The sequence below is a fragment of the Heterodontus francisci genome, chromosome 6 (assembly GCF_036365525.1).
Source record: "Heterodontus francisci isolate sHetFra1 chromosome 6, sHetFra1.hap1, whole genome shotgun sequence".
In the NCBI taxonomy this organism is placed as follows: Eukaryota; Metazoa; Chordata; class Chondrichthyes; order Heterodontiformes; family Heterodontidae; genus Heterodontus; species Heterodontus francisci.
This window is the reverse complement of record NC_090376.1, coordinates 49,726,197-49,736,753: the sequence shown is the minus strand read 5'-3', so window position 1 is coordinate 49,736,753 and position 10,557 is coordinate 49,726,197. Positions and strand designations below refer to the sequence as shown.

Here is a 10,557-nt window from a genome sequence, read left to right as displayed (position 1 = left end):
AGGACAAGGACTGCAGATACATGGGAACACAAGCACCTGCAATTTCCCATCCAAGCCACACACCATCCTGACTTGGAACTATATCACTGTTCCTTCACTGTCACTGGATCAAAATGCTGGAACTCCCTCCCTCTCAGCACTATAAGTGTATCCGCACCAGATGGACTGAGCAGCTCACCACCACCTTCTTAAAGGCAATAAGAGTTGGGTAACATATACTGGCCTTTCCAGTGATGTCCACATCCCATGAAACCATTGTTAAAAAGCCAGTGCCAGACTGCATCTGCACATGGTGACATCATCACTCTCCCTCAGTGCCATGCAGTGCTCTGATCCCCAGCTGTTGAAGCCACGGTCTATCAGGCTCCGCCTCACTCCCACTGGAACTTGGCACCTCACTCTCTAACCCAGCAGACCCTGCTCCTTCCCTCCTTCGCTTTTCGTTTTGCCATTTACAGTGATGGATCAAGCTCCTTCCCATTCACTCCCACTGTATACATTCCCAATGGATCAAACCCCTTCCCATTCACTCCCACTGTATACATTCCCAATGGATCAAACCCCTTCCCATTCACTCCCGCTGTTTCCGTTCCCAATGGATCAAACTCCTTCCCATTCACTCCCATTGTACACAATCCCAATGGATCAAACCCCTGCCCATTCACTCCAACATTCCCAATGGATCCAAGCCCCTTCCCATTCACTCCTATTGTACACAATCTCACTGAATCACATCTTTTTCCATTCACTCCTATTATATACATTCCCAATGGACAAAACTCCTTCCCATTACTAGATCTGCGCCATCTTCGATGCAGGCAGCTGCCGAAGCCGGCGCTGGCTTTGATGCCACAGGCACTGCACCTAGCTGTGCAGGAAGGGAAGGAAAGGGAAGGGAGCCCTCTGCAGTTGGTGTCACCAAGTTGAGCCCAGTTTCAATGCCGATTGATCTCGGCTCTTCAGCAGGAGGCTGAGTAATGAATTACGAAGCCCAGAGTGCAGCGTGAGCGCAGGCGCTGCAAAGCCTGGAGCGGGGAGCCTTTCCCGATTGAACGATTTTACCGGCTACATCATATGGTGCTGTGCCAATAATGTGATTCAATGTTTCGCCCTACAAGAAAAGGAATAAGAGCTTGTTGCGGCTCTATGTCATAAACTGGTTTTTGAAGGATTTAATCACACACAAAATAACTACAGATGTTTTTAAAATTGTGATGCCACGTGTAGGAGAAGTCTATTTTAAATTCTTTTAAAAGCTGATTGGCAGATGTAATTTGAGAAGGATGCGTGAATATTGCGGAGTATTAATCTTGGCACGGTTGGACAGAAATGAGCGTATCTGCCGCTAGGTAGGCCGGGTGTTACCATGTAAAAAGGCGTGGTGTGATGATGAAAATGAACTTGTCAGAATTTGTTACTGTATAACACTGTTGCGGAGCACCCTGTTATTGCTGGCTTATCCCGTAATAGCTAAGGGACTCGATTCACGCAGGTGACTAGAGGGTTCAGGTAAGGTTTTATCAGTATTTGTTATGCTGCTTTATTATTAATTAGCATTATTATTGATGAGGTTTATAATCAATAAACAGCTACATTTGTTACCCACCATGTTTTTAAACTATCAAAAACCCAGAAGTATTCTAACAGGCTATCTGGTAGGTAGATAAATGCAAGATAAGGAAGTGATCTTTGTGTGCACTGTCGCTGAAGCAGGACATCAATGGATAAATAACTCCAATGATATGTAAATAACTTTTAATAGACAATGAAAATCCAAAGTCATATTCATGTAGGTTTACAGTTTGTAAGAGATTTCAACATAACCGCACCGAACCCCATGGGGACGGTAACTTGAAAACATACGATTTGGCCAGATTTATAGCTCGCATTGGCTTTTGAAGAGGTAAGATATAGTTGGCATTTGTTGGGCAGTACATATATCTTTGAAGAAAGTAACTGTGTTGTGTCGCCGGCACTTTAGTTGTTGCAAGTTTTCGTGCCGATGGTGATAATAGCTGGTGTCGAAGGAAACGGCAATCATATGGAGGCTGTAATGTCGTTTTGATATCTCTGTTCATTTATAACGCCAAACAGTATTTGGAGTCTAATCCATTCTCAGTGGAAGAGTACGCGGTACCTGCTCAGAATGCAGAGAAAAGGGAAGAGAGAATCCAAACACAATCGTTGCAGCCGAGGAAGTACTAAGATCTCGCATCACCCAGGGGTTTGCATACCAGATGTGTTAAGTAACAACTGATACTTGTTTAGTTTGCCGTTTGATGTGTTCAAACGTTGCCATTTCCAACAGACAACAAAGTTAGGAAGCAATCTGTTATTCCTGTTATTAGTGATGACTAACGATGTGGGATTGAAGCAAGATTCAACGCTGTGAAATAGTGGGAGTCCGTGCCTATAAATTATATCCATATTGCAGGATCCAATTCTAATTCTCAATAAAATACATTTAATATATGCAATCGTGTTGTAACATTTCGCAAAACAGCCAAAATGTGCATTTGGTCCCAATACCAGTTGCCCTCTAGTATCCTTTTACGTTATATTGGCTTCCCTTAACAAATTAGTAATAAAAGTACCAGCTTGCTTCACGTTTTTGTTTTGCTTCGTTTGTTAATATAACTTTGGGTTCAAAATGGAAAAGCTACTGCGTACAGATAAAGAGATGCCTTTGCTGGTGGGACCCATAACAGTCCCAGGTACACGAGCCTGTGATAAAGCGACAGCTTCCTTTTTAACCAGGTCTTCGGTGACAGTTGCAGTCAATGACATGTTCAACCCTTGATTGAATGCCATCCCTTCAATATGTTTGAACGCTGTTCCTTGCACGAATCAAAAGGGTAACGCCATTATCTTACTGGTGCTTTTAAATGATCACAATTTTAGATTGTTTCGAAACCAAACTTTTCCTAGTTTAATACAGCTAAGCCACGTGACATAATAACGGTTCATAACAATGATGAATAGTGGTTTATATTAATTGTAAATAATTATCAGCAGACCTGTGCCGGTACGGCAGTAAACCAGTATCGGATATGTGCTGGCAGCTGTTTAGACTTCATTACGTGTCTGACTTTTTTTTTCCCATATCGAATCTTTGAGGATCAAATGAGCTAACTGGTGGCTTACGGAGTCGTGCATTCTAATGCGGGATTTCTAGCAAGTCTTTCCTGGCCCTGAAATTGAGTGAGTGGAAATCGGCTTGTTTGAACCACGGATCCAGAGGTGTCCCAATGAATCATTTCGGCAGCTTGCCCGAGACTGACCAGTGGTCCCAAGATGTCTGTGTTAGCCCAGCTCTCCTCTTTAGCTGACAGCAACATTTTACACTGTGTAAATACTCCGGAAGAATTGGAGACTTCTTCCTTTAACTCGCTCACGCAGCCCATGCCAAACCAGGCTTGAGGGACTTTTCCACACGCATGTAATTACAACACGTCTATTTATATAGCGCCTTTAATGTAATAAAATATCCCAAGACGCTTTACGAGCATTATAAAACAAAGTGTGACACCGAGCCACATAAAGGAGATATTAGGTCAGATGACCTAAAGCTTGGTCAAGAGGTAGGTTTTAAGGAGTGTCTAAAGGAGGAAAGTGAGGTGGAGAGGTGCAGCAAGGGAATTCCAAAGTTTGGGGCCTGGGCAATTGAAGGTGCAGCCACCAATGGTGAAGTGATAAACATAAGGGATGCACAAGAGGCCAGAGTTCGATGAGTGCCGATATCTCAGAGGGTTGTGGGGCTGGAAGAGATTACAGAGTTAAGGAGAGGCGAGACCATGGTGGGATTTGAAAATAAAGATGAGAATTTTAAAATCAAAACGTTGCTTGACTGGGAGCCAATGTAGGTCAGCAAGCACAGGAGTGATAGGGACTTGGTGCAAGTTAAGACCCAGGCAGCAGAGTTTTGGATGATCTCAAGTTTACGGAAAGTATAATGTGAGAGACCAGCCAGGAATGCATTGGAATAGTCGAGTCCAGAGGCAGTGAAGGCATGGTTATTGTTGCTGCATGTAATTACCTCTACTGTTAGGATACATTTTTTTCCCAATAATTCCATTGGGGAACTTTGCTGGGGAGTACAACATGATAGAAAAAAGTCTCCATCTTCTCCAGTAAGAATGAAGTCTGTTTGGACTGTTGTTACTTATCACACAGTTTAAGCACATAATAAATAAAGAACTAGCATTTATATAGTGCTTTTCACAGCCAAATCACTTCAGGGCCAATAAACTACCTTTAAAGTGTGTTCACTGTGTGTAGGCAAATACAGCAGCTAATTTGCACTCCGGAAAGCACAGGAATAAGATGAATAGGCAATTAATCTGTCTTTGGTTCAGAGATGAATTGATCAGGACATTAGGAAACCTCTACCTCTCATCTTTAAATAGAGGCATGGGCTCTTTTTTTCCACCATTTAACATCTCATTCAAAAGAGAGCACCTCAAACAATGTAGTAGTTTTTCAATACTAAACTGAAAAACCTACATTGCACACTTAACTCCTGGTGTCGGATGGCATCTTTTTAAGCAATGTATGCATTAAATTGGAAAACAAAATTTGGCATTATTTTTGGAACTTTCTGTGATAGACATCTCTTACAAGGGCTCCCAGGTTCAGTGATGCAGCAATGGAGGTCCTGGTGATGGCTCAAAGACAGTCCCTTTTCCCCATAAAAGGTGGAAACATGGCCTGACATAATCTGCAGCAGGCCTGGAAGAAGGTGATTGAGAAGCTTCATCCCCAACACATGGGAGCAGTTTAAATTACCTTAGTCAGACAGCAAAGGTGAGAATTATGATTTGGGGCCTGATTTTATACTGGCAACAGGGGTCATGAAAGATGGTGGGGGGGGGGGGGTGCGGTTGTTGGGGAGACCCTGCCTCAGCTCTCCGTCAGACTCCCATTGCCATTTCACGGCAAGCAGCTAATAAACTGCCCGTCGTTGGGTTGCCATCCCTTTAAGGGACGAGCAGCCACCTTCAAGATCGGCGCAGGCTTGGAGGGCCTGTGCTGTACTGTTCTTTGTTCTTTTGTTATTTGTTCTTCAAAGCAGCCAGCCAATCGGAGGGCTCGCATCTCTGCAGTACCGGTAGTGCCACCAGGAGGCCCTGCAGTACTTAAGAAGGAGGAGACCCCGGGACAGATAGGTGGGGTTGGGGTCACGGAGCCATTCAGGCAGGCTCCAGCAATGGGGTGGGGGTGGGGTTTGTGAGGGTGGAGTAATGAGACACATTAATTTCACCACTTGAACATTTGATTTTTAAACTGTTACTGGAGTTAGGAAAGAACTTGTTTTTTTAAAATAAACAGATTACATTTACATAATAACAGACAGTACTTGGAAAGGACAAAGGGGCCGCTCCCTGATCCAATTTAATCCACATGGACTTTTGATTACCAGACATTGAAGGTGGAGAAGCTAGCATTCCAGGTTAACTGCTAAGATGGCCGAATACACAAACAGACATGGTCAGACTAGTTTAGTCACATGACTAACTGGCTGTTGGAGTTTTTGGAATTTGAACTTGCCACAGAGTTTTAAAACTCAGAAAGCTGTTTCTTCCTGGATTGAAAAGCCCTCTCTCCTGTCTGCTCTCAACTCGCTCTCACCAGCTTCAGAAACCATTGAAGACATATGAACCCCAAGAGAGAAAAGTCTCCTACAGTGGTACAAGGTTTAAGAAGAATATTGGGCCCCAACGAAAAGCAAGATCGACCTACAAGCAAGGACTACAGCAAGCTCGAAGCACAGTAACAAAAACACCACTCAGGGATTGCCTCAAACCTCTCTACTTTATTTTTCTTCTCTTTTCTGTCTCTAATGGCATGTATGTATCACATATGCATTGCTAGCGTGGGGCGCAGAGTGTATCTGTAGGCGTTAACTGAATTCGAGATTAAGCTTAAGTTTAAATAAATATCACTTTTCTTCTTTAAACTTAAGAAAGCCTGTTTGTGCTCATTTCTTTGCCTTATAATTGGAAAGCAATGAACAAGGATTCACCAAGGGGGAGCTCAAAACACCCATGCGTTTAAAAACAAAACCCTGTTACAATAAGACCAGGTAAAGGCTGAAAGGAACCCCGAGACACTTTTCTTACCTGGTCATAACAGTAACCATCCTATTACTTTCTGACGCATGTACCTTTCCATTTTGTCAGATTCATCCGATGACTTGGGTCCTGCTGTACAAGAAATGAAGGGAAACCACCATTGCAAAGATGCAGCATCACTCTATCCATCCTTCCCACGCATCAACACAGAGGTCAGCATCCCAAGTCGTGTTGGGAGTGAGTTGGTGTCTGCACAGCATCAATTACTTAGCACTAGTGAGCAATAGCTGGCAATAGTGGAAAGAGCAGACCAGAACATGGTCGGCCAGAGGGCAAGCTTGGGTCATATATTCTGCTGAAAAGGCCATAGATACAAACTTCAGTGGCCCAGCCTTAAAAGATTCTCTGTGTTTGCCAATAATTGCTTGAGGCATTGGACTTTCTGACATAGGACTGTGTGACTAAGAGCTGTTGTACTATGTCAGACATTAAGGAGAAGTCTGCTTCCAGTTTGTGTGGTGTTCTGGTGCAAGGCATCAACGATCTACAATCTGTCATGGAGCATGCGGGCACTTCTGTGGACGCTGCAGCTGGACCTCTATCCAGGAGCCTGTAGCTTCAGTTCTTTGATCAAAGCTCAAACTGATGTGATTGAGGCTCTAGGCTTCATCATCCCCATCACCTTTGAAAAGCTGGCAATGCATTGATGGGCGCTTCAATCATATCATAGACCTCCTACAATCTGCTCTCCCGTAGATTATTGGCTGTGGCATGGGTAGTAGTGGTGCAATGAAAGTTGCTCTTTCTCATGCTCCCTTCAACCTGTATTTACCATGGTTCTAGGAAGCCAGTGGGCCAGGCTGCCCTGGCAGCAACTGAGATCCTGCAGCTGGGTTCACTGAGGCTGCAGCACCTGGAAGCCTCAGACCAGAAGCATCTCAGAAACTGTCATCTGAGCACCATAGCTTTCCACTTCCCATGTTAAGGTCCAGGATGCGTGCCTCATAGTTGTAGCATATTAAGAGAGAAGCAACATAAAGAAGGCGTTATGACAGCTGCGTGCTTATTATTTCTCATCTCAGGAGAGACCAATCCTAAGGGAGTAAACCCTAACAGATAATCCGGAGCAGAACCCTAAAGGCAGTCATGTGTCACCTTTGGCATCTTTCCGGCAGTTCCTGCAGCCATACCAGTGCCAAACACTCCTCTGCACTCCTCTGGACCCCACCAGGAAGGCCGAGACGGGGGTTTTGACGCTTGGGCAACTCACAACCTCCATACATCTGCCCAGGCATGCGCCATGGAGAGGTCACTCCATAGTCGCCTCACAGCGACCAAAACAACGCGGAAGGCAGCAGTTACGGGTTACAAGTCCAGCTCAATTGGCTTAGAGATTGGGTGCCACGGGTTGCCTTTGTCGGTGGGAGAGGTCATCGCATCTCACTGGACAGCTACTGCCCGCCTCAAACCGGGCAGCCTCGGTCAGGTTCTGTCCCACCACAGTCCACCTGCTTCAATGGGTGCTTGGTGCTCAGGGTCATTGCCCGACAAGTGGACTGTAACACTGCACCAAACAGCACGACAAAAAAAGGAAAGAAGGTAGCAGCTCTTCGTTTTGCAAGCTGGAACGTCAGAACTATGTGTCCTGGTCTGTCGGAAGACCTTACACAAATCAACGATTCTCGGAAGACCGCCATCATTAACAATAAGCCAAGTAGACTCAATGTGGACATTGCAGCACTTCAGGAGACATGTGTCCCTGTGAGCGGATCTCTAAGAGAGCAAGAATACACCTTTTTCTGGCAGGGTAAGGATCCTGAAGAACCAAGACAGCATGGAGTGGGCTTCGCCATCAGAAGCTCCTTGCTCAGCATGATAGAGCCACCTTCAAATGACTCAGAACGCATACTATCCATCCGACTGCTCACCGCCTCTAGTCCAGTACACCTACTCAGCATCTATGCTCCAACACTCTGTTCCCCACCTGAAGTTAAAGACCAGTTCTACGAGGAACTCCATGATATCATTAGTAGCATTCCCAATACCGAACATCTGTTCCTGCTGGGGGACTTTAATGCCAAGGTTAGGGCCGACCATGACTCATGGCCCTCCTGTCTTGGGCACTATGGCATTGGAAGGATGAATGAGAATGGACAGAGACTGCTTGAGTTGTGTACCTATCATAACCTCTGCATCACCAACTCGTTCTTTCATACTAAACCCTGTCACCAGGTTTCTTGGAGACACCCAAGATCACGTCGTTGGCACCAGCTGGACCTCATTGTCACAAGGCGAGCCTCCTTAAACAGCATTCAAATCACATGCAGCTTCCACAGTGCGGACTGTGACATTGATCACTCCCTGGTGTGCAGCAAGGTTAGGCTCAAACCAAAGAAGCTGCATCAGTCCAAGCAGAAGGGCCGCCCGCGCATCAACACGAGCAGAATTTCTTATCCACAGCTCTTACATAAGTTTCTAAATTCACTTGAAAAAGCCCTTCAAAATAATCCTACAGGGGATGCAGAGACCAAGTGGGCCTACATCAGAGATGCCATCTATGACTCAGCAATGACCACCTATGACAAACATGTGAAGCGGAATGCAGACTGGTTTCAATCTCACTTTGAAGAGCTGGAACCTGTCATACCCGCTAAGTGCACTGTTGAACTACAAGAAAGCTCCCAGTGAGTTAACATCCATAGCACTTAAAGCAGCCAGAAGCGCTGCACAAAGAACAGCCAGGCGCTGCGCAAATGACTACTGCAACACCTATGCGGTCATATTCAGCTGGCCTCCGACACTGGAAACATCAGAGGAATGTACGATGGCATTAAGAGAGCTTTTGGGCCAACCATCAGGAAGATTGCCCCCCCCCTCAAGTCTAAATCAGGGGACACAATCACTGACCAACACAAGCAAATGGACCGCCGGGTGGAGCACTACCTAGAACTGTACTCCAGGGAAAATGTTGTCACTGAGACTGCCCTCAATGCAGCCCATTCTCTGCCAGTCATGGATGAGCTGGACAAACAGCCAACAAAATCAGAACTCAGTGATGCCATTGATTCTCTAGCCAGTGGAAAAGCCCCTGGGAAGGACAGCATTATCCCTGAAATAATCAAGAGTGCCAAGCCTGCTATACTCTCAGCACTCCATGAACTGCTTTACCTGTGCTGGAACGAGGGAGCAGTACCTCAGGACATGCACGATGCCAATATCATCACCCTCTATAAGAACAAGAGTGACCGCGGTGATTGCAACAACTACCGTGGAATCTCCCTGCTCAGCATAGTGGGGAAAGTCTTCACTTGAGTTGCTTTAAACAGGCTCCAGAAGCTGGCTGAGCATGTCTACTCTGAGGTACAGTGTGGCTTTTGAGCAGAGAGATCCACCATTGACATGCTGTTCTCCCTTCGTCAGCCACAGGAGAAATGCCGCGTACAACAGATGCCCCTCTACGTTGCTTTCATGGATCTCACCAAAGCCTTTGACCTCGTCAGCAGATGTGGTCTCTTCAGACTACTAGAAAAGATCGGATGTCCACCAAAGCTACTAAGTGTCATCACCTCATTCCATGACAATATGAAAGGCACAATTCAGCATAGCGGTGCCTCATCAGACCCCTTTCCTATCCTGAGTGGCATGAAACAGGGCTGTGTTCTCGCACCTGCATTGTTTGGGATCTTCTTCTCCCTGCTGCTCTCATATGTGTTCAAGTCTTCAGAAGAAGGAATTTTCCTCCACACAAGATCAGATGGCAGGTTGTTCAACCTTGCCCGTCTTAGAGCGAAGACCAAAGTACGGAAAGTCCTCATCAGGGAACTCCTCTTTGCTGACGATGCTGCATTAACATCCCACACCGAAGAGTGTCTGCAGAGACTCATCGACAGGATTGCGGCTGCCTGCAACGAATTTAGCCTAACCATCAGCCTCAAGAAAACGAACATCATGGGACAGCATGTCAGAAATGCTCCATCCATCAATGTCGGCGACCACGCTCTGGAAGTGGTTCAAGAGTTCACCTACCTAGGCTCAACTTCACCAGTAACCTGCCTCTCGATGCAGAAATCAACAAGCGCATGGGAAAGGCTTCCACTGCTATGTCCAGACTGGCCAAGAGAGTGTGGGAAAATGGCACACTGACACAGAACACAAAAGTCCGAGTGTATCAAGCCTGTGTCCTCAGTACCTTTCTCTACAGCAGCGAGGCCTGGACAATGTATGTCAGCCAAGAGCGACGTCTCAATACATTCCATCTTCGTTGCCTCTGGAGAATCCTTGGCATCAGGTGGCAGGACAGTATCTCCAACACAGAAGTCCTCGAGGCGGCCAACATCCCCAGCATATACACCCTACTGAGCAAGCGGCGCTTGAGATGGCTTGGCCATGTGAGCCGCATGGAAGATGGCAGGATCTCCAAGGACACATTGTACAGTGAGCTTGTCACTGGTATCAGACCCACCGGCTGTCCATGTCTCCACTTTAA

At 46.0% G+C, this 10,557-nt stretch overlaps 1 protein-coding gene across 1 annotated transcript in view; it reads left to right on the top strand.

Moving 5' to 3' along the window:
• Positions 1 to 1,447: 1,447 nt before the first annotated feature.
• Positions 1,448 to 10,557, top strand: part of sgcg (sarcoglycan, gamma) — a 702,223-nt gene continuing 693,113 nt past the window's right edge. The window contains exon 1 of the mRNA XM_068033637.1: positions 1,448 to 1,509. The gene's annotated coding sequence lies outside the window, so the exon portion shown is untranslated. The remainder of the gene's footprint in view (positions 1,510 to 10,557) is intronic.